Source organism: Amblyraja radiata, chromosome 20 (assembly GCF_010909765.2).
Source record: "Amblyraja radiata isolate CabotCenter1 chromosome 20, sAmbRad1.1.pri, whole genome shotgun sequence".
NCBI classification, from domain to species: domain Eukaryota; kingdom Metazoa; phylum Chordata; class Chondrichthyes; order Rajiformes; family Rajidae; genus Amblyraja; species Amblyraja radiata.
The window spans coordinates 7,104,536-7,128,430 of record NC_045975.1 but is presented as its reverse complement, the minus strand read 5'-3'; the positions used below and the strand labels follow the sequence as shown (position 1 = coordinate 7,128,430).

General features: G+C 40.3%; 1 protein-coding gene across 14 annotated transcripts in view; it reads right to left on the bottom strand.

The window, feature by feature from the left end:
- Positions 1-23,895, bottom strand: part of ppfia1 (PTPRF interacting protein alpha 1) — a 106,850-nt gene that overhangs the window by 64,504 nt on the left and 18,451 nt on the right. The window lies entirely within an intron of this gene.

The window sequence follows — 23,895 nt, the reverse complement described above, 5'->3', positions numbered from 1 at the left end:
TAGAGGGGGAATATTATCAGGTTTGTCAGAATTCATAAGTTCTTGAATTAGGCCATATGGCCCATCAAGTCTACTCCACCATGCAATCATGGCTGATTTATCGTCCCCTCTCAACTCCATTCTCCTGCCTTCTCCCTATAACCTTTGACACCCGTACTAATCAAAAAAAATATATTAGTGAGAAGCGAAAATAGTAGATGCAGCTAAGTCAGACAAGACAGACATAAATGCAGCGTTGCCAGACAACTGATGCTCAATAACAGGCAAGATAAAACTTACTAGCATGGCAAGTTCACACTGAAGGAACTGCAAATGCTGAATACACAAAAGGACAGAGAGATGCTGTCTGACATGCTGAGATACTTCAGCACTTTGTGCCCTTCTGGAATATGCCGCCGGTCCAAGCATTGTACATTTGGATCAGGCCTTCAGAGGAAGTTAGAACTTTTAGAGTTGTAGAAATAGATGGGTTAACTATGACTGATGATACTTGTGGCAGCTTCTGTAAATTTTCCTTTTAAAAATATTTTTCTGGAATCCAAGTACAACTGGCAAGGATAGCATTTTACTGCCCACCCCCAAGTGGCAATTATAGTACCGGTGGTAAAGGGAATGAAACTTACTCTGGGCATGTGTGAATAGGATATTGGTACCACTTCATAGCAGTGTTGACAGCACCTCAATTATTCTGCTTAAGCAAGTAGACCGACTGGGCATTAATTAATTGGATTGGAGTTGTCAAAAAGGTGTATCTGGACAATTTTTCATATTGTCAGGGGGATGCCACTGTGGCATCTATGCTCCAGCACCTTGGCCAGTGACATGGTTGGGGATGCAGACCTTCAACATTGCAGCAGGGATGTTTTATGTTTCCATCACCTTTTCTGCATCCAGCGGTCTGAGCTATTTTTCTTTTTTCTCGTCCCTTGAGGAATCAGGTAAGAATTTCCCCTCCAATCAGCATTTTTGTCACCATTTTCGACAGCAATCTATCATTGGTTTATTAATTGAAGAGTTGTGTTGCTCAGAGGTGGAAATGAACGATAATCCTACTGGGGTCTCGGTCTCACACCCTCCAAATCAAAGTTCACGAGTGAAAACAAAGTTTCAGTCCCTCCAGTGTGGCAATGCAATAAAGGGAGTTTGAGTGACCGTTGGATAGTGCAGCACTGGAAAATATTGGGTAATGGTCATCTGGATAATTCAACATCAATCGGAAACGGCTCAATAATATGCATGAAACATGAAAATAACTTGCACTCCAGATAATTCTATTACTTCAACATTTAGGATGAAAGACAGTTCAGGTGTTTTTAATTATTTCCAGCACCTGGAGTAAACTGCTCTGTACTACCTTATTCATTTCTAGTTTTAAAGCAAAGTCCTTACTAAACAAATAATTTGTGCATTATCTGCAAGGTTCTAAAAAATATTGCATATCCACTTACAGGTCGAATTAATATTTGATGTAGTACCAATGAATTATTCACTTTTTTAGAACACAGGTGTTTCACAAAATATCCACATAAACAACATCCCACAATTTGTCTTCCACTCAACAAATTTGTCACTGTTACTTAGAGCAATACAAAGTCACTGCAATGCAAAGTGACACTCTGGGCACATCTATTTTTGGATTAAAACCACAGGTCCTGTGCAACAGAGCTACAAACAGCTGAAATGATTTCACCCGTGAATCAATTAGAGTTGTAAACTATGGCAGATTAAGTGCAAGAGTGGTGGTGGTGGTGGCAACAGCAGGGAGGAAGGATGGGGTGGGTTGCAAGATAGGGTGCACATGTTAAGTCTGTGCCGAAGAGCCTGGTGTCCAATCATCCAGGACTTCTTGTCATTGGATACTGATCCCATTCTGTGAATACTGTCGTCAGCAGGTGCACAAAAACCTACACATGCCAAAAGCATAAACACTCTTCGGAAACGAGAAGTAAATTATCCTTAACCCCGAGGGACTGGAGGGGTGATGGGTGGGCAGTGGGGAGGAGAGGGTGCCCTAGGGAACCCATTTTGTCAAATGTATCCAAGGATGGAATTAAACTGCAATGGGGACAAGAGAGATTTGAGGATGAAACTGGGACTGGAGAGTTTGAGCTATTAGGCTGAATAGGCTGCGTCCTTTTCCCTAGAGTGTAGGAGACTGAAGAACAACTTGTACAGGTAATTAAAATTATGAGCAGCACAGATAAGGTAAATAGCCAGTCTTCGCCCAAGGGAGGGAAGTCTAAAATAGAGGGCGATTTAATACAAGAGGCATACAAAGGTTTAAAAGGAATCTGAAGGACAATCCTTTTCACGCAGAGGGTTGTTGGTACGTGGAACAAACTGTTGAGGTATTGGTAGAGCCGGGTACAATTACAACATTTGAAAGCCAATTAACAGGTAAATGGATAGAAAATGACCAAAGGATATTTGCCAGGTACTGGCGATTGGGACTAACTTGGTCGGCAGGAATGAGTCGGGCCGAAGGGTCCGTTTCTGTGCCATGTGCCTCTCATATACTCAAAGCCTTAAAATAAATTTAGAGAGCATTATATTACAGAAATTCCATGTTCCCTCCATCTTATGCCTTTCTGCACAAGCACAGAGAGAACATTTGTTTTCGTACTTTTCCAATTCTGATGAAAGATTGATCCCAAATATTAGTGCTCTTTATCAAAGGCCATGTTTAATCTGTTTAATTCGAGCATTTATTGTTATTGATTCCGTTTTGGATTTCCAGCATCTTTGTTTTTGCTCAAATTATTAGTTCTTGAGGTAGCAAGTACAATATCACGTGGGGAGATATTGAGTAGGCTTGGATTCTTTCCTTTGGGTTTAGGAGAGGTTTAGAGGTTATAAGGTCGAGAGGAAGATGTAGATGTTGAAGACATGATCAGTAAGTTAGAAGATGACACAAAGCTAGAGTTGCCAGAGTTACTGACAGTGTAGAGGGTGATCTTGGGCTACAGGGTGATACTCAATAAGTGCTGTATGTGCTTACTGTGGAAAGAGTCCAGTTCCACAATTTTACAATGTGTAATAAATGCCAAGGTGGAATATTTGAAGGAGACACCTTTTGAGCCAATGCGTGCATTGCATATATCGCTATAATATACAGTTTAGTTTATTGTCACGTGTATCGAGGTACAGTGAAAAGCTTTTGTTATGTGCTATCCAGACAGTAAAAAGACAATACATGATTACAATCGAGCCATTTACAGTGTACAGATACATGACACAGTAAGACATGCATGCAACTAATCATAGTTTTGGGGGTCTTCAAGATATTATGATGAAAGTAGTTAATTACAACCATCAAGTAAGGATCTACATACATTTAAAAGATGGTCACTACAGGAGAAGTTTCTATTACACACCATCAAGTCAATAATGCCATTATTGTACTACCACAAATCCACTGATTTGGTGTCAGGGGTGATTTGATGGGTGGTGTGAAAGAAAATATAATTACACTAATAACAATGACATTTTATGAAGTTAAATATAATTTGTATCAGGGAATAAAATCATAATTTAGCTGAAATTAAAAGGTACTTGCATCAGTTTTTCATTATTTACTAATTGTTGCCCATCACTGATTTATGTAAAATTCTACTGTAATTCTTTTGTAACCCACAGTAAAGAGTTTTCTACACAGCTACAAGAAAACTCCCCATGCAAATACAACTCTTAGTGCATTGAATCAGGAGTTAAATCGGATACAAAGAGTTGTACTCCTACTTTTATTCAGGCAGTCTTAGAGCTAGGGAAAAAAATCTTCCTAAACAGAACTGAAATAGTACTTTACTGCTACCCTAAATTATACCCCAAACATGTAACACTCAGTACAAAAAATGCATTCAATTTGTAAAGCTCCAGTAAATTAGTGCATTTTATTTTACTTGATTCAGCCAGTAAATTCCAAGAGCTCAACAAAAAAAACATTTTACACACAGAGAGTGGTGAATCTCTGGAATTCTCTGCCACAGAAGGTAGTTGAGGCCAGTTCATTGGCTATATTTAAGAGGGAGTTATATGTGGCCCTTGTGGCTAAAGGGATCAGGGGGTATGGAGAGAAGGCAGGTACAGCATACCGAGTTCGATGATCAGCCATGATCATATTGAATGGCGGTGCAGGCTCCAAGGGCCGAATGGCCTACTCCTGCACCTATTTTCTATGTTTCTATGTTTCTATCCACACAGTTTTCAGCTTATAAATCCTCCTGAAGTAATCGGAATGGCTCAATGGATGGTAGCTCAAACTAATTAATTCTGTGCACAGAAAGATAAATCACACCACAATTTTTAATTACTTCCAGTTTTCCCTGCCAGGAATTAAAAATGAAGTCTAATCTTGATGATCAAATGTAGAGGGTAGTGGTGAGGGTTGTTTGTTGGACTGGAAGTCTATAACCATTGGTATATTGTTGGATTCGGTGCTGCGACCCGGTATGACTTAAGATAAGAATGTCTGAGTTTGATAAATAAGTTTGCCCAAAATGGTATTTTGAGGAGCCATATCCTCAGCATTCAACTTCGGGCAAAATAATCCAATTATTTTTGAATATCTGCACGTGGCATAAGGATATTTTCCAAACAGTGCATTGGTGTTAAAAACGTCATGATCAAATGCACAAAATATCAAACAGCAGAGCTTAACAAAGTCAACTTCATTTTAATTTTATGATAAACTGTGAGCCTACATGATCTCTCCCCACCTTTTTAAAAAAAAAGTTTGCCACAATTAAGAACCAGAATTAGCTCTTACTTCTGCCATGAGTAATAATTTGTAAATAGCCACAAGAGGGCATAGCACCTGCAGGCATGGCACCAGCTGCTAAGGGTATAAATTAACGTTGTACAACATAGAAAAAGACAATCAATTTGACTTTTAAACAGCAATTGGACTGGTGTTTGGCAACATCATTTTCACTTTATATCTGACCACTTCAAGAAAACAAAATATCACCAACTAGATAACACTTTCAAACAAATGCTTGAAATTTCTGCAGCAACCCAAAACTAATATAGGATCGGGAATTCGAATGGTTAGCAACCGGAAGATCCAGTAGGCATTGTTTTCCTTCTAAATGCTATGCAGATGTATTCGAGAATAAAATATTGCCTTGCGAAATAATAACCTGCCTACCAAAAGAATGACTTGCCTGGAGATTAATTTGATGCCTTATTGTCATAACAAATGTCTAGCTCGTATCCACCATTTTAATAGTTCTTACAGTATACATCGGTGAGACCAAACGTAGACTGTGACTGTTTTGCTCAACACATATTCCATCTGCCAAGGCCAACTGGATCGCCCATTCCTTTCAACCCTTTTGTCTCACACCTGACGTTTCATCTCTGACCTTTGCCCAACCATCTGCAATTCAAAATTTTTCCTTGCTTTTGTTCATCCATAACCTGCCAATGTTTTGTCCTGCCCCTCCATTCTTCCAGCTTTTTTCCCCTCCCCCTACAATCAGGCTGAATAAGGGGCCTGACCTGAAAATGCCACCTGTCTTATGTTCTCCAGGGATTTTGCCTGACCTACTCAGTTATTCCAGCACCTTGTATCTTTTTTTAAGCATAAAAGAACAATTGGTTTTATCATCTCACACATCTACAGCATGCATTGAATGCAAATTTGATTTCTCCTCCTAGAGCAGAGTTCAACCATTAACAGCGCAAATGAGATATAAATTGCTTCCTGCTCCACAAATGAAACAACTTTGGGAAGCTACTTTCCCACATATCCCCTTCCAGTAGCCACATTTTATTACTGAGACATCAAATATCTATAGCAGGGGTCGGCAATCTTGTTCTTCATAGGGGCCGGGACGCATGTCTGTGAGCGGTTGGCGGGCCACACCTATCACGTGTTCACATAGATCCCGCCCAGGATGGCAGACATCAAATCACGTGTTCACGTAGATCCCGTCCCTTCAATGGTGCCACCCGGAGCACTGGCCCCTAGTTCCGGACGCTCACGAACACAGCGTACCGATGGGCCATTGACTTGGCTCTGTTCTGAAGGCAGTGACACAAATTCTCACTCGTCCCCGGCCTATTGACAACCCCGATCCCGACAGTGAAGCCCAGACACAGAAGGTGCGTGGCCATGCCGGCGGCTTTGCACAGGATGCAGTACAGCCACAGCTCAGCGCTCCGCCATTAAGGCCTCCTTTACGTCCTTGTGTCACTGCACCTGGGCGCCTTGGGCCCAGGAGGTACCGGAGATAAAGGAAGTCTGCAGGCCAAATGACTACGGAAAAATAAACACGCCTGCGGGCCGGATGATTCGGGTTACGGGCCGCATTTGGCCCGGGGGCCATAGGTTGCCCCTGGTCTAAAGTTTCCTGGGTGCAACATGTTGCCTGGGAAGCAGAGAAGTGGTTGGCAAAGAAGCCTTACTGTACCAGCACCTCATATTTTGCTTGGGCAGCTTACACCCCAGCGGTATGAATATTGACTTCTCTAGTTTAGTTTAGAGATACAGCACAGAAACAGGCCTTTCAGCCCACGGAGTCCGCACCGACCAGCGATCCCCATAAATTAACAGTATCACACACACACACACACGCGGCAATTTACAATTGACACTTATACCAGTCTTTGGACTGTGGGACAAAAAAGATCTCTGAGAAAACCCACACGGTCACGGGAGAACGTACAAACTCCATACAGACAAGTACCCGTGGTCAGGATTGAACCCAGGTCTTGGGCGTTGTAAGGCAGCAATTCTACGCTGAGTGCTGCTCTAACTTAAAGTAACCCTTGCTTTCCCTCTCTCTCCATCCCTTCCCCTTGCCAGTTCTCCGACCAGTCTGACTGTCCCCGCTTATATTTTGTCTGACATGAGTCTGAAGGGTCTCTGCCCGAAACTTCACCCATTCCTTCTCTCCAGAGATCCAGCTTTTGTGTCTATCTTATATTTTATCTCCGTTTGCTTGGTCACCTTCTCCTAGCTAACAATGATCTATTCTACATTTTCCTTGATCCTGATCCCCTTTGATGTCTCATTTTCACACCTGACACTTCCTTATCTCGGTGTCTTTCTTTCCCCCCCCCGACTCAGTCTGAAGAAGGGTCTTGACCCGAAACGTCACCCATTCTTTATCTCCAAAGATGCTGCCTGTTCCGATGAGTTACTCCAACATTTTATGTCTATTTTCGGATTAAACCAGCATCTGCAGTTCATTCCGACACATTTATAATAAGGGAAATAGATTTCAAATATAATGTCAACCTTCACATGTTCTAAATCCTATAATGAATAAGTTCAACCAAATGGGTAGATTGGTTCTGCCTTTCATTCTATTGCTTGAATGAGCTAACACGGTTATCACAAGAAAAAAAAAGATTATTAAAGTTATGGATTCTCTGTACACAGCCGAGTTAATAGACTGTGAAAATCTATCAGGTGGATCTACTGCAGAGAAACATGATACAAGGCAAAAGAGAGAACTTAGGGAAATAAACAAAATTTACCAATGTGCTCACATTTAGATAGATAGAATTGTATTTTAAATTTTATCACAATTATAATGATCTGCAAGTTGCACATTATGGCAAATACCAAAGAGTTGAGTCTATTTTCACTCAGTCATTGAAAAGACTGAAAGAGAAGCTTCAGTTGTGATAAGTAACTGTAACTGATAAGTAATTTTATTTGGGATAAGTAAATTGACCTAATAAAAGAGTTGAAAATTATAGTATGTAACAAAGTATGTAGAAATAAATACTTTGTCACCAAGATTATTGTTTGTTTACCTCAGCATTACGACTTTGCCATGCCTTCTGCTTAAATCGTTAGGTAAGATCAAGAAAAGGGTTTTTTTAAATACAAAATGTTGTTAACAATAGTCTCCTAGCAGAAATAGCGTGAAACCTGAAAACATGTAGATTGTAGGAGATATAAATAAATTCAAAGTTTGAAAAAATTCAGTAAAATAAAATGAATGAAATGCTAACTCAATGTCCAGATAATTAGCATCTTATATGCTCCACCTTGTATGCTCCACAATGCTACAACAGGATTCACATAATTCACTCAGGAACATTATCCAGAATATTAATATTGATTTTTTTCCATCCTTTAACTGTTATTTCTCAAATCCTCCAAACCCCAAGTGGGTTAAATTAATCAGATTTGTCCAATTTTGCACATTATAAATCAACTGCTAAGGAATCGATGGTTGTGTTTGTTCAGACAGTTCTTCAGTTTAGTTGTGTGGAATGGACTTACAACACGAGGCAAATGATACCATGGGTTTCATTGGAACATAGGTAACTCAAGATGGAACAACATCCAATGATACAATTAAATTAACTTGAAATCAAAGTGACGAATAACTTTAAAAATTAAATTGCTATTATACATCATTTATGATGTTTTTCCATTTTAACAAAGCAATGTTGAACTATCAGCATTGAAATATAATCACTGCTAGATATCAATATTAATTATTCACCAATAGGCAATTGAGTGTAGAGAAGAGGGGTGGGTGTGGCATAACATTTGCATTGACATTTAAATGTGATAATGTGAAGCTACAAAGCAAAAAGTGAAAGCTCTGTAAAATGTAATCAGAAGCACGGTATATGTTTCATGTACTGAATAATTTTGCCAACCTGTATTTATGTTCCAAATTTTACTTTACAAATGCACATTTATGATTGAAGAATGCCACAAGGATTCATCAAAACTATTATGTCTAAATGTATTAAACAGTCTGCCACTTGTGCACAGCAAATTTATTTTCTGAGGCTCTGGGCCCCACTCCATAGCTTACGGAGAATGTGCTTTCATCATTCTTTCATTCCCATCCTCAATAAACTCACAGCAGCTTTGGTCACAACATGGGCTTATTTTAAGTGTCCCTTATTTTGTCACTTTTGAAAGAAATCAATCATACTGCACATGTAACATAATGCAACTCTCATATGCTTTGTGTAAATGCTTTTTTGCAGTTTAAATAACAATGACTGTATTGGTGCTAAGAGGTTGTCCTTGAATCCATATGAGAGTGACATTTGACTTCCGACAGGATCTCAGTTTGCTTATTCCAAGTCTCATTCAATAACATTTGAAGTTCACTCAGAACATGTCACTATGACAATGCATCTTTCCCCAGGCAATAAATTTCACCCATTGTGTCCACTTGCCAACAAACAAAAAAAGACTGTTTTCTTCAGTCTTCCAAATTTTCTCTTTTATCCTCACATTAAAATTTTTAAGCTATGGAAAACTGATCATAAAAGCCTTAGTTTGTCCACAGCACACAGCTGGGAAATCAGAGGGCAGCAGGAGAAATGAATTGAGAAAAATATATGGCAAGCTGCAAGGTATTGATTTGCCTCCTTTCCTTGTTTGCCACATAATTCAGCATGGTATGATTTAATTTGGTAAAAGAGCAGCTTACAGAAATGTAACTAGAACAACTGAGAGCCATCATGTATCATCTTCCTCTGAGACATTATCTGGACAATTGTCAAATCCAATCACTTCACAATGCAGAGAAGTACTGGAGTACAGTGATCAGATTTCCTGCAGTGGCATAGAGGCATTAACTCAACTCCAGGAACCTGGTTTCAATCGTGACCTCAGATAATGCCAGCGTAGAGTTTGCATTTGGATGACTTACACCCACCTCCGAAGGACATCTTAGTAGGTTAATTACCAATTGTAAATGACCACAGAAGAGACAAATGAGAAAAGAATAATTGCTAAACAAGAGATTGTAGCTTGTCAGTGTAAAGCTACAGGGATATCAGGAAAACCAAAATAGGTCCAATGAGATTGCTCTTTTGCAAGCTAGCATGGACCTCACGTGCCCAAAGGCCTCGTTGTGTCGTACAATCCTCTTCTACAATCCCACTCAGATCCAAAGCTGGATTGTCCAGTAGACCCAATGGTTCACCCTACTCTTACCTCGGAGAATTTATATCTTTTGAACCCAACTATTCTTTCTCCCCTGATTCATCTAGCTGCATTTGCTCTTACATTGAACTTTTTGAGTATCACTCACTTTCAAAGGTTGAGCTCTGGGAACATACGAGTCCTGCCTCGGACACCTTTGTGGAACTGTATGGAAGCGTCATTATTTCAGTTATCCTCCCATCAGAGCAGAATTGGTACTTTCCGCCAAGCATACCAAACACCCAAATTTTATCCCTTTATTTATGAAGGATTCCTTCATTCCGACTGTAGGTCACAGACCGGAATCATTAACAGTTTCCCTTTCCACAAATGCTACATAACTTGCTGAGCTTTTGCAGCAATTTCTACCTTTGGCTAAAACAGGGGTTGGCAACCTACGGTCCCCGGGCCGAATGCGGCCCATAACCCAAAATCATCCGGCTCGCAGGCGTGTTTTTTTCCCCGTAATTATCCGGCTCGCAGACTTTCGTCATCTCCGGTACCTCCCGGCCTGAGGACACGGCGCCCAGGCGCGGTATCGCAAGGAGGCCTGCGCTGTCAGAGCCGCCGAGCAACGCCACCGAGTTCCGAGCTCTGGCTGTACTGCATCCTGCGCAAAGACGCTGAAACAGCCGCGCACCTTCTGTGTTGGGATCGGGGTTGTCAATAGGCCAGGGAGGAGTGAGTGTGAGTATTTGAGCTTCACTGACAGGATCGGGGTTGTCAGTAGGCCGGGGACAAATGTGAGTATTTGAGCCACAGCCTTCAGGGCAGAATCAAGGCAATGATCCGTAGGTGCGCCATGTTCGTGAGCGCCCATAAGTGCTTCGGGTGACGTCCTCGAAGGGGCTGGATCCATGTGTACACGTGATTTGACGCCTGTCATCCGGGGTAGGATGGGGATGGGATCCATGTGTACACGTGATAGATGTGGTCCGCCATCCTTCGGACATGTGTCGTGGCCCCTATGGAGAGCAAGGTTGCCGACCGCTGGTCTAAAACATCAATACGTCAACTGGCAATTTCCATTCCCCCTTCAATTTCACACAGTAGAATCTTCTCCTATTTTCATAAGGAGATCATTCAGTCCATCATTTAAGCTTGCCCTCTGAGAAATGTCATCTCCAACGTGTGTCTTTGCCATCTCTTCGCTCACACATCTATTAACATCACCCCAACCCCAACTTTTCCTTTAACATACCTGCAATTTATACTTGCTAACAAACATGTCTTTGGGATATGGAAACAAACAAGGGCACCTGAGGTTAGAATTGAATCCGAGTCACTGGAGCTGTGGAACAGTGATGGCGTTGCACTTTCCTCTTGACTCGAGTGTTTCTCCCAGTCAGATCCATTAAAAATCTTCAACCCTATTACCACTGCAGCAACAAAATTATTTCATTAAATCTGGACCACTGCATGTGGATCTTGAAAGTTATAGATAATGATTTATTTCCCACTGAAAATAATTAAATCTCATTCAGCTATGATTCCCATGACAACAGTATGCTTTTGTGTACAATTCTTTGCATAGTCATGACACAAACCAAGTTCCTCCTGAATAATCTAAATCAGATTTCATTAGGAGTATATAAATACTGCCCAACGCACGTATCTCAATCCAATTGCAACAGTTCCATACACTGGACCGTGAGATTTCAGCAGCACTAAACTGGATGCTTATTAGTTGTAACAAACAAGAAATATTACACAGAAAATTAAAGGGTTAGTACTGAAAAATTCAGTAAACGAAAGGCAAAGCTCATAAAATATGCAAATGACAAAATTATTTTCTGAAAAATTCCTCTCTTCTTCCTCCTACATGTATCAATGAATGTTTTGATATACTTTGTCACTGAGAGAAAAATCGAACTGTTTAATAAAGTGATATATTTTTAGATGGGGATCAGAATGGGTTCAATATCTGTGCACTGGGGAGAACTACTAGGCTAATGTTCTACTTCAGACTGCTATCCTATAGTTTTGCCAATAAGCATCTACTACACTGAGAATGACTATCTTCTGCACATATGTTTATAAAACAAACCTCAGCAGAATACTACAGCACAATTATGGATATAGAACAATAGAAGGTAACAGAGTCAATATACAAATTAATGGCAAATTGTAGCCTGGGACTCAAAATATTCTAATTTAATGTAAGTATTTTTTCATCACAACAGTAAGGAAAAAGATTAAACATTCGTTAAAGACTGCTTGGTCATATGCTCAAGCTTTTCCAAAGTACATCCAATGAGCTGCAGCCACTATTGTATAAGTAAAGTTGGCAATCCCTACAACTGAACCATCTGAAAAGGCAGTCACATCAAAAAGACGACACATCAGCTAATTCAATACTCCCCTGGTACTCAATTAGATTGGGTGCAGTCAGTTCTTAGTTTAGGGCTTGAAACCATGACTACGTGACGATGAGGCAACAATGCAAATAACTAAGCAAAGATGATTGTACTAACTGTCCTCAGTCTATGGAACAAAAAGGAATGTCCTGTTCCCAATTTTCACTATCAAGCAGAAAAAATATGCATTGTCTCTTAGAATCTTCAGATGTACATTTAAAAGTGGAAATGCAAATGCTATTACCCACTTTGCCCAGCTCCATCATTGGTGGTACTTTAACAACAATTCATCACTAGACCTAGCACTGAAATACCAACACATGACATTTATAGAATGACTTGTGTATGGAAGGGGCTATTCTAAATTAAAAAATAAGTCACTGATAAATACAAAGGAATCCAGAATAAATTTATTTACCCAGAGCAATGTAAATATAGAACAGGCCACAACAATGCAGTAGTTGAAACAAATAGAAAATACTTCAAAATAAAATGGATAACTGTAGAAAATGGAACAGAAGGATATGCTGATGGGAAAAGCGGAAGTCATGGGAGAACAGCTTTTATCAAGCATAGTCTAAAGCCCAGACTAGTTGAGGAGTAATAGCTTATTACAGTACAGTAAATGCACTTAATTGCTGTGGGACTTCAATCATATTTCCAGAAAGGCAAATTGTTATCTGGGTTGTGGTGAGTAACAAAGGCTTGTTATTAGGGGTGCAAGAGCACAAACGCCAATAAGCATCACATCATCTTGTATATTTGACAAGTTGGAGCCACTTTATTGCTTTCTCATCTCAGACAGTCTCAAATAATGAGTTGAAATGAAGTAATCTAAGAATTTAAAATCCAGCAGAGAAGATTATGCACAGCCGTTCACATGAAAATTGAGCAAATTTTATTTTGCCTAACTGCAAAATCCAAGTCGTAAAGAAAAGCTTAAACAAAATCCAACATTGAAATTCTCAGCTTATTTTTCTTCATCTAAGCACTATTTGTTTCATTCAATAATGCTATGCAACAGTCTGAAGATGACAAATTCAAACAATGATTCAACTTAAAGCTTGACCTTCTGATAAATTAGCATTGCCAAAAATTAATTCAGGCACGTCTAAACAGTGGGCCACAGATCAAATTTAAACCGTAGCAATTTTTTGTTAGGCCTGATGAATAACCTAGGGTTGGATATTTCACCAGAGGCCTTGTGTGCCACAGAGATTTCTCTATGATTGGCTATCATTGAGAAGAGAGACGTTGAGTGGGTAGCAAATTCTAAGGAAGCAAGGTGAGGTCTTCAGACAATCCAGCAGCGATCCTGGTTAAATTCCTACTTCTAAAAGCTGTTGCAAACTTTAACTTTAAGATAGACCTGCTTAAGTGATATACAGCTAAACAAATGGCAACACTACACAAACCTAACAGTTTCCATTTGCTCTTGTCATGTGAACATGAGAATAACAATACTGCCTACTACTGGAATCCATAAATGGCCACCGGGCACAAAATGTGGGTAGTTTGGGCTTAATAAAACACTAATGATGTAAAATACATTTGCCGAACTCCTGAACAATAGTTTTCAGGAAAATTCCATTCCCTCGTCTCATTATGTATATTCTATAACCAAAATAATTCGTATTTTGAGTCCAGGTTATATACTATTAGCATTTAACAGGTATGTGTTGAATTATTGGGACTTGATAGGTCAGAAATTGACAGATTAATACTGGGTGCAGCAAGCAAACTCTTTGAATCACTTCGCTCTGAAAGGCGACTCCGGACTGTCAAAGCTGCCACAGCCAGACATAAAAACAGCTTTTTTCCCCCCACGAGTAGTAGCTACTCAATAACTAAAAATCTGTAGCCTTCTTTTGCTCTGGTATTTTATTTAATTCCCATGTTTAATCGATATTGTTTTATTTTTAATGATTAATGTTTTATGTATCATTCTTAATTGTCACTGTATGTCATGTTGTCACTTGCGAGCTGAGCACCATGGCAAATTCCTTGTATGTGAACATACTTGGCCAATAAACTTATTCATTCATTCATTCATTATCAGGGTGGCTAATTAGAAGAGCACTGAAATCTTTTATGAAAGATAACAAGAACAAGTATGGGCCTTTCACGATATGAACCGAGTTAGAAGCAAAATTGGTTAAGGCCATGGAGGTAAAATTTGAGTCTTCATGAAAATGTGGAGGTATGTCTTAACCTCATCTCAGAGTTACATAATATATCGGGAGTCTATACAAATAGGTTTTGGTTCAGACTGCTGGCTGGATTCCGGGTATGACACAGACAGTGTATAAATATTATATTAATGTATAGATAGTGGAAATTTCAGTGCTGGACATTGGTCAGGCATTCAAGAGTATAATTGAGGTAGTAGTGTGGTTGATTGGGTGGCGTCAGCTATGTGCAGATATTGATAGTGCATTCATATTTAATTTGCCAAATTTTAAGTGAGAGCTCCCAGACTGTCTGCATTATTACTAGTAATGCCCTTCTCAGCTAAAAGCCGCAAGCCACAAGCAAGATTTTGATTGGACTTCCTTTTTAGACTGTCAAGAATTAAACATGGAGACACAAGAATTTAATTGACACTAATCACTTTTTCAATTGAAGCTTTTGGCTGAATTTCCTTCTTAAACCTTTGTGGTTTGGTGTTTCCGGTTACTAAGCATTTTAACCCCTTCCCATTTTCCTACTTGCCTTTCTGTCCTTGGCCTCCTCCTTTACCAGCATGATGCTACATGCAAACTGGAAGAATGGCACATTATATTCCACTTTGGTAGCTAATAACACTGAATTCTCCAATTTCCAGAGACAACCCCTATCCCCCACTGCCCCTCAGCCCTGTGCACACCACCCTCAGTCACCCTGCTACCCCCCCCCAACTAAAAAATGACCCCCTCCCGCCTCCTATTCCTATACTTGCTTTTATCCCGTATTTTCCCTCCCCCGTCCCCATCCACCGATATCCCTCCCTCTGGCTTTCCTTTAATTTAATTTAATTATCTGTATTTGATACGTTTTGCCCTTTCTACACCCATCTGCCAATCGCAGCCCCTCACCTGTATCCACCCATCACTTGCCAGGTTTTGCCCCACCCCCACCTCTTTCTACACTGCAATCAAACTGGGTTTTAATATTGCATTAAAACTCAGGAAGTTTCAGAGGACACTAAATTTAAGGTATTTTCCCTAAATACGTTTGCATTTCTATATTCGATCTTTTAAGACATTCCATAAAACCCATGTTATTGATCTAGATTTCGGTCACATTTTGTGTTTAATGTGGCTCAGCATTAAACTTCTGATAGCATTATGTAAGCTTATTACATTGGAGGGTTATTATATTAGAAGCTGTAATAATTGTGTTTGGTTGTATGCATGCCCACTTAGAAATATGACCGACTGGATTCTTGCCAATTGTTCAGCATTTCATTACTAAACATTACATGTTTTCATGTAACTAATTTAAAGTAATTTTCTCTTGCTTTAGGCAAATCACATTTAGATCCAAAGGTCTAAATCTTCAACGTGTTGCATATAATTCATTAATTACATTGGAATGAAAACAAATGCTGTATCCTCATTGATTTGTTTGAATATGGTCACAATCCCAGGTGCACATACATGTTCACATCAGTGATGGTGAATGTTGCAGGAGTGAATGTGGGAGCAATGCCGCTATTGCCTGTAAACACCTGGACAGGCCAAGTATTGCGGCTTCAACCAAGGATCCTGTGGTAAGTGACTCACCTCAAAGGTCTTGTATGATCTACATGGCACTAGTGTAATATGATAGATACTCTCCATTTGGCACTTACACTCAACATACCCAGGTCAAAACAACCTACGGAATTGGTTTACAACCACCATTCTCAAGATGCACAGTGTTCCCTCAATAACATTTCTAAGCTAATTCAAAAGACCTCCTGCCACCCAAGACCTATGACAGAAAGGACAAGAGCAAACAACACATGCTCCTGCCCAAATTGCACACTATCCGGACTTGATAATGTCTTGGATTCCATCAACATTGCAGGGTCCAATTCCAACCCAGTACCGACCACTATGGGAGTATCATTACTAAAAGGGCAGCAATGGTTAAAAATGGTGGCATTATTAAAGAAAATTAAGGAAAGATAACAAATGGTGGCCTCACAGCAACATCCAGAGCCCAAAAAATAAAAGACTGCTGCACTATTGACACAAAAGTCCCTGTTTGTCCATTCAAATCAACGTTAAAATCTTCTCGAATTATCAGAGAACCACGTTCAGTTTGCCAAACAAAATTCATATATTAACATCATCCACCTGCATTCGCATGAATTTTCTCTGACAATGTAAATTATATCGCTAAAACGTTGCAATTAATTTTATATTGTGATGTTAGTATTTTACCAAAACTGTTCAGTTGCACATATTTGACTGTGTTTTAGTTGCCAGATCACGCAAAACAGAGTTCTTCATTCTAAATGTGTGCTAGTCCAACACTAGACATTTAATCTATTAATCAGATTGCTGTAAATAAATGCAATTATTAACACTCGAGTCGTGTAATGCTGGTCTCAAAAGTTACAGCTTTCATTTTATTGAAACAAGTGCAGCTTAAAAGACTTGCTGTGCAATCCAAGGGAAAATACGGTACCGATTTTCTGGCAATTGTTGATCGGTGTCTCCTTTAAACCGGACAAAATTACAAGAGCGCACTTGAAATCTCCCTTGGAAGTCCCCCCGAAGTGTGGCACCTAGGCCGGGTGAGGTGGCCGATCTCTACCTCATCGGGACTTCTGCAGCCGATCAGCGGGTTAATTTTGCCCCCCTGTGGACAGGGCTTTGGAAATCCGGCCAATCGGATCCATCCCGATAGCTGATTTCCGCAGTCGGACTAATGATCAAATTTGCCCCTTAGAGCTGGAGCACTGGTACTCCGGCCTGCCCCCACAACCAGTATCTCGCCCCCCCCCCCCCCCAAGTGCCACCGTTCTGGTACTGTCCAATTCCTCTCGGAGGTGTGACCTCTGTTGGTCCGGCAAAATAGATAATCCGGCAACGCTCTGGAATCAAGGGTGCCAGAAAAATCAGCGGTGTATCTGTATAAAAACACAAAATTGTAACATCTCCCTGCAGCTATTGTTTTGCAAGGAATGACTGAGAAGTGCACAAAACTAGTAAAAACCAAAGGACGTTTGACAGAGGAAATTTTCAGCAGAAAAAAAAACTATACAATTACATCTCCCTTACAAAATCCAAAAGGGATTTGGTAATAATCTCTCGCAACTAATTAACATAGCATATGCAGTTATAAAGAAAGAAAAGTACAAGTAAAATCATGGAAAAATATTTTTAAACAATAGTGTACCACAAATTTCAATGTTAAAATTGAAAGCACAAATTGAAAATATTGGAAGACTAAGGTAAGATTAGAGTTATGCAAGTTGTTCAAGAAGCTGATAGTTGTAGGATAGTTGTAAGAAAGATGCAATAAGAGATTAGGGACAACATGTTCATGTTAGGGTGACGGGCAAGGCTGGCAGGTTTAGGCACTTGGTTGACAAGAGATATTGTCAAGAAAAGCCTTGTGTACATCAGGGTTAGCCAGCTGAAATCAAGGAAATAGACAATAGGTGCAGGAGTAGGCCATTCGGCCTTTCGAGCCAGCACAGCCATTCAATGTGATCATGGCTGATCATCCCCAATCAGTACCCCATTCTCCCCATATCCCCCGACTACGCTATTTTTAAGAGCCCTATCCAGCTCTCTCTTGAAAGCATCCAGAGAACCTGCCTCCACCGCCCTTTGAGGCAGAGAAATCCTAGACGAGTGCAAGTAGTTCAGGACTACACTTAAGAAGGACATCAGGAGGGCAAACAGAGGACATATGATGCATCTGGCAGGCAAGATTAAGGAAAATCCCAGAAATTTCTACAGGTATATTGAGAATATAAGGTTAGCTCGGAGAGCATAGGTTTCCTTAAATATCAGCAGGGCTGTCTATGTGTGGAGTCACAGGAGATGGGTGAGATTTTACATGAGTATTTAAGCGAAGGAATTGAGGCAAAGGGGTTGCGATGTCTTGGACCTTATATGAATTGCCAAAGAGGAGGCAATCTTAAAGCACAATCGTAAACTCCATCGTAAACAATGACAGCGGGATCTTGATCAGCTGGGTAAGTGGACAAAGCAACAGCAATTCACATTCAATTCAGATATGTGCAAGTGGTTGCATTTTGGAAAGTTAAACCAGGATAGAACTTCCAGTGAACGCCAGGGCTCTGGGGAGTGATATAAAACAGAGGGGCTTACTTGCACAAATAATTAGTTGCCATATAATCACAGGTAAACAGTGGCAAAGACATGTGGCATGCAGGCCTTCAGTCAGGGCAGGATAGGAGATTGTTTAGAGGGATATGTGCCAGATCCAGGCAAATGGAGCTATCCCAGTTGCCAACTTGTTAGCATGGTCAAAGTGAGCCAAGGGCCATGTACTATGCTGTACAGACCTATGATTATTAATTCAGGCCTCACTATCAGAAACAGTGCCTTTGTCTTTTACATTTCCCCCCTATCTTTGCTGCAGTTTAAAAAATAGCTTATTCTCTCTCTTTGTCAAATCAGATATAGTCTTTAACTGAAACATTAACTTTGTTTCTCCTTCAACAAATGCTACCCAAGCTGTAACATTTCCAGGCATTTTCTGTTTTTATTTCAAAGTTGCAGAATATAAGTTTCTTATTTTCAGAGTTATAAAAGAAACCCATTCAAAACAATTGTACTTGTCAATACAGGGTACCACTAAAACTGTTCAAGAGAATCTTTACATTTCTACGTTCAGGCCTGCTCTGCTGAGAGTGGATAAAGTTATGATCTTTTTTTTTCCTCACGCAGTCTACTTCAACGTAACTAATTCGCTTTTTAATGTTTACATTGAATGCCAAGAGATTTTTTTCCCATTTCGCCAAGGCTAACGCCACATTTAAAAAGCAAAAACATGCCAAAACCTACAAGCTTGAAGAGGAAAAGTTCTGTTCTTTAAGTCTAGCCTGAACCATACACTTTCCAGATTACATGCAAGTGTGCCAATTACATATTGGAGGCAGCAGGAAAATACTTCAATTTTCAGCAGGTAACTGACAAGCCGTAACATTTTCCCTTCCTAATTCTCTTCCTTTCCAAAATTCCACATCAGCAAGGACAGCTAAATCAATATACTTCAGAAATTCCACAGTAGCATGAATCTCCGTGCTTAACATTACTAATAGCATAGAAGAGAATAATTAGTCATCTTTACATAAATTGTCAAATTGCCAGTAATTTAACCCACACTAATTTTATAATACCTCATGCAACTGGACAGGCTCACTTCAAATCAGTTAATTACAAAATTAATATAAAGATGACAGAAAAAAAATGTTTCACTTCATTAGATATTCAGTCAAGGTATGGGGCATGGTGAACACTAACGAGAGTCTCCAAATTGATGTTCTTGCTAAAATTTAAAACATGCAAAATCTCTGTGGTGTACTAAGAGGGCATGATTTACCTTCCCTTCTCTATTTGCCCAGGATACTGGGAAATACTTGCAGAGCTACATGTTGACCAATTTTTGTCACAGGTTTAAGTAAATGTAGTGCTTTAAAACATATTTTTAATGTATGTACATTCAGTTTAAAAAATGGTATATTAGATATCTTTACAGAGCCACAGGATTGAAATAGGCCCTTCAGCCCAACTTGTCAGTGCTGACCAAGATGCACCATCTACGCTGGTTTCACATGCCTGTGTTTGGCCCATATATACCTCTAAACCTTTCCTATCCATGTACTTAGCCAAATGTCTTCGAAATATAGATATAATACCTGCCTCAACTACCTCCTCTGGCAACTCATTCCATATACTCATCATGAATTGCCCCTCAGGTTCCTGTTAAATATTTCCCTTCTCACCGTAAATCTATGACCTATGTTTCTCGATTCCCTACTCCGGGAAAATATTATATGCATTTTTCCTATCTATTCCCCTCATGATCTTATACACCTCTATAAGGTCACCCTTCATCCTCCAGCGCTCCAAGGTATAAAGTCCTGAGCCTGCCCAACCTCTCCCTGTAGATCTAGCCATCAAGTCCTGACAACATCTGAATAAATATTATCTGCACTCTTTCCAGCTTAACAACATCCTTTCTGTAGCAGGCAGGCCAAAACTGAACACAATATACCAAAGGTCGCCTCACCAAAGTCTTATTCAAAAATGTGTAGAAATTAGGAGTGGACATCACAAATATGAACAAATATTTTAAGTCACTTGAAGGAAAATGATCCCAAATCAGAGCAATGTGCACCTTGGAGAGGAACCCACCATGCACCATCCTTTTGCACTGAAGTGGTAGACATGGCTATTTTAAGAGGTACCACTGACACAAGCATTTTCTCAATAATATGTTGACATTGCAGCAGAAGGGACGCCAGGCAAGTCGGCGATTTTATCCTGATTGATCTAAAACTGTATTTTGTTGAAGTTGTGCCCATTAACACAAAGTGCTCCTCTCCATGTTTTCACTCTGCTCCCTGCCACTGCATAGCTTCAAATCAATTGAACTCTGCCAGGGTGTAGTCACTCCCAACAGAGAGGGCAAACAGGCCTGGGGCCTAGTGTGGAATCATCCACACTCTCCTGCTGAGAAACACCCATGATCACAGCATATCCTTTTTATAATATGGCATCAAGAAAAATACACAGAATGCCAAGTGTGATATAAGCAACATTCTGCATGAATTTATTGTCTCAAATCTACCCTTTTAGAATAGATCCTATTACCTTGTTGATGTTTCCTGTAAATCCAAAAACAAACAAAAAATTGCAAAAAGCACTCAATAGGTCAAGCAGCATAAAAGGGGTGACATGGAGCATCTACTCTGCTCGAGCTGATGAGTGCTTCCAGCACCTTTTGATTTTGTTATGAAACAGTTCATGCATTATACACTACATCTGGTTTTGCTCCTCTTGCATTAGATTCTATATATACAAAGAATAAAGAACCTCTTTCTTGCCAGAATGCATAGCCTGGACTTGTACATGTTACGGTTACTTTGCCAAATAGTAAATGCAAATATTACCCACACTTTTACCTGGTCCATCCACATCAACAATATGGTCAGGAAAGCACACCAATGGCTTCCTCAGACGTTCTCAAAGACTGTCATGGATTTCTACAGACGAATCATGGAAAGCATGATGCATTTCAGCTTGGTTTGACAATTGTAGAAACAAGGAACTCCAGATGCTGGTTTCTACCAAAGACAGACACAAAGTGCTGGTGGAACTCAGCAAATCAGGTAGCATTTCTGGAGAAAAAGGATGGGAGACTTTTCAGGATGGTACTTGACCCAACCTGAAACGTCACTCGTCGTTTTTCTCCAGAGATGCTGCCTGACTCGCTGAGTTACTCCAGCGCTTTGTGTCTACCTTTGGTTTGGCAATTGTTCTCCCCAAGACCACGCGAAGCTGAAGGGTTGTGCACTCCTGTCCATCACACAAATCAGCAATTCTTCAATTGCTGGTGCAGGAAAGAAGCCAAAATAATTAAGGACCATTCACTCCCCTGTCACTTTCTCTTCTCCCCTCCCTTGTCACAACGAAGATTTAAAGGCTTGAAAGCACACACCACTAAATTCAAGATCATACTCTTCTGACTGTTTGTACAACCCCCTCATGGGACAATAAACTAACGTTTGCCTATTCTTTAAATTTGTCTTGCAATTTGATAAAGTCTTATCAATTATTCCCCACATCACTACCACCTTAGTTTACTTTATTGTCACCTAGCCCCCTTAACAAAACCACATTTGGCATGATGGTAAATTCATGTATGCTTAAATCCAAAGTACAGACAACACCCACAACAAATGGCAGTGGGAAAATACTTCTCTGTAATCTTTAATTTTTAAATATTGGCATGACGGCATGTAAAACAATATCTAAAAAAAGACAAACCAATGGGATAGCTAGGCATTAAACAATGCATTTTATTGTTAAAAGTGAAAATAACATGGAAGTACATAATAAGCACCATGTGCAGAACTTCAGGTCAGATGATGTAGTTGGTAATAACAGAAAATTGGGTCATAAGAGATGGGCAGGATAAGAAGTACAAGCAACCAGTGCACCAAAGTCAACCAAACAAAATGTTTTGAAATACAGATTATGAATATTCAGGCCACAGAATCTTCTGAATCTTTCACATGCACCTCCTCCAACTTCATCTACTGCATCCATTGTGACCTCTTCTACATCAGCAAAACCAAGCTTAGACTTGGTGACGCTTCGCTGCACATGTCTGCTCGGTCCACCAAGGCCTGTGGGATTTCCCGGTTGCTAAACAATTTAACTTCCTTTCCGTTTCCCCTACTGACGTCTCTGTCCTGGGCCCCCTTCATTGCCAGTGAGACCACGTGCAGACTGAAGGAACAGCACCCTACATGCCGCTTGGGTAGCTTACAACCTAACTGTATGAACACCAATTTATCTAATATTAGGAATTTCTACAAACACACCCCCCCCCCCCCCCTGAACCTTGGCTGACCTTGCACCGGTCGCTCCCCTCCACCCAGGAATGAGTGGGTTAACATATGGTGAGCGTTTGACGGCACTGGGCCTGCACTCGCTGGAGTTAAGAAGAATGAGGGGGGACCTCATTGAAATGGTGAAAGGGTTGGAGAGAGTTGATGTGGAGAGGATGTTTCCACTTGTGGGAGAGTCTAGGACTAGATGTCTGTTGTGTTTCAGCTGGTGTAATAACTGGCGCCTTACACCATGATAAAGGTCCAAAGACTTTATTAACGACATAGCACATATAACTTCATGCTGGCACGTCTTTCTAATTCTAAAGGGACCAGGCAGGGAGGACTACTGTAAAAGCAAGTGGGTGTAACTACCAAAGCATGACTCATAACACGAGTGACACTGATCAACATCCTCCCTCTTAAAGAATCAATAACGACAAACCCATTAACTAAGTACGGCATGCATAGCAATTGACAATAAACTGGAGGAAAGTCAAATATAATTCGGGTACTTCAGAACCGGTCTACAAACAGGACCAGCACGTGTACGATAGAGACCATCTCCGTTCTTCCCCCCCCCCCCCCGGGGAGAGGCGAGGGAGATTGGACCAGCATTCCTGGAGACGAAGCATGAGACTGTGGCACAGGCAAAGATGTCACGGGCAGAGGAGCCATTGCAGAAATGGATTGTTGTGCTGGTAGAGGCATAGGAGTGCCGCTAGACACAGACGGAAATGTACTTGTACGGTCTGGATAATATGCTACATGTTGTGTTTCCCCACGCCTGACACCATGTTGTGTTTCGGCTGGTGTAATAACTGAAGCCTTATACCAAGACAAAGACTTTATTAACGACATAGCATATATAACTTCATGCTAGCACGCCTTTCTAATTCTAAAGGGAACAGGCAGGGAGGACTAATGTAAAAGCAAGTGGGTGTAACTACCAAAGTATGACTCATAACATGAGTGACACTGGTCTACAATGTCACAGCCTCAGAATTAAAGGACGTTCTTTTAGGAAGGAGATGAGGAGGAATTTCTTTAGTCAG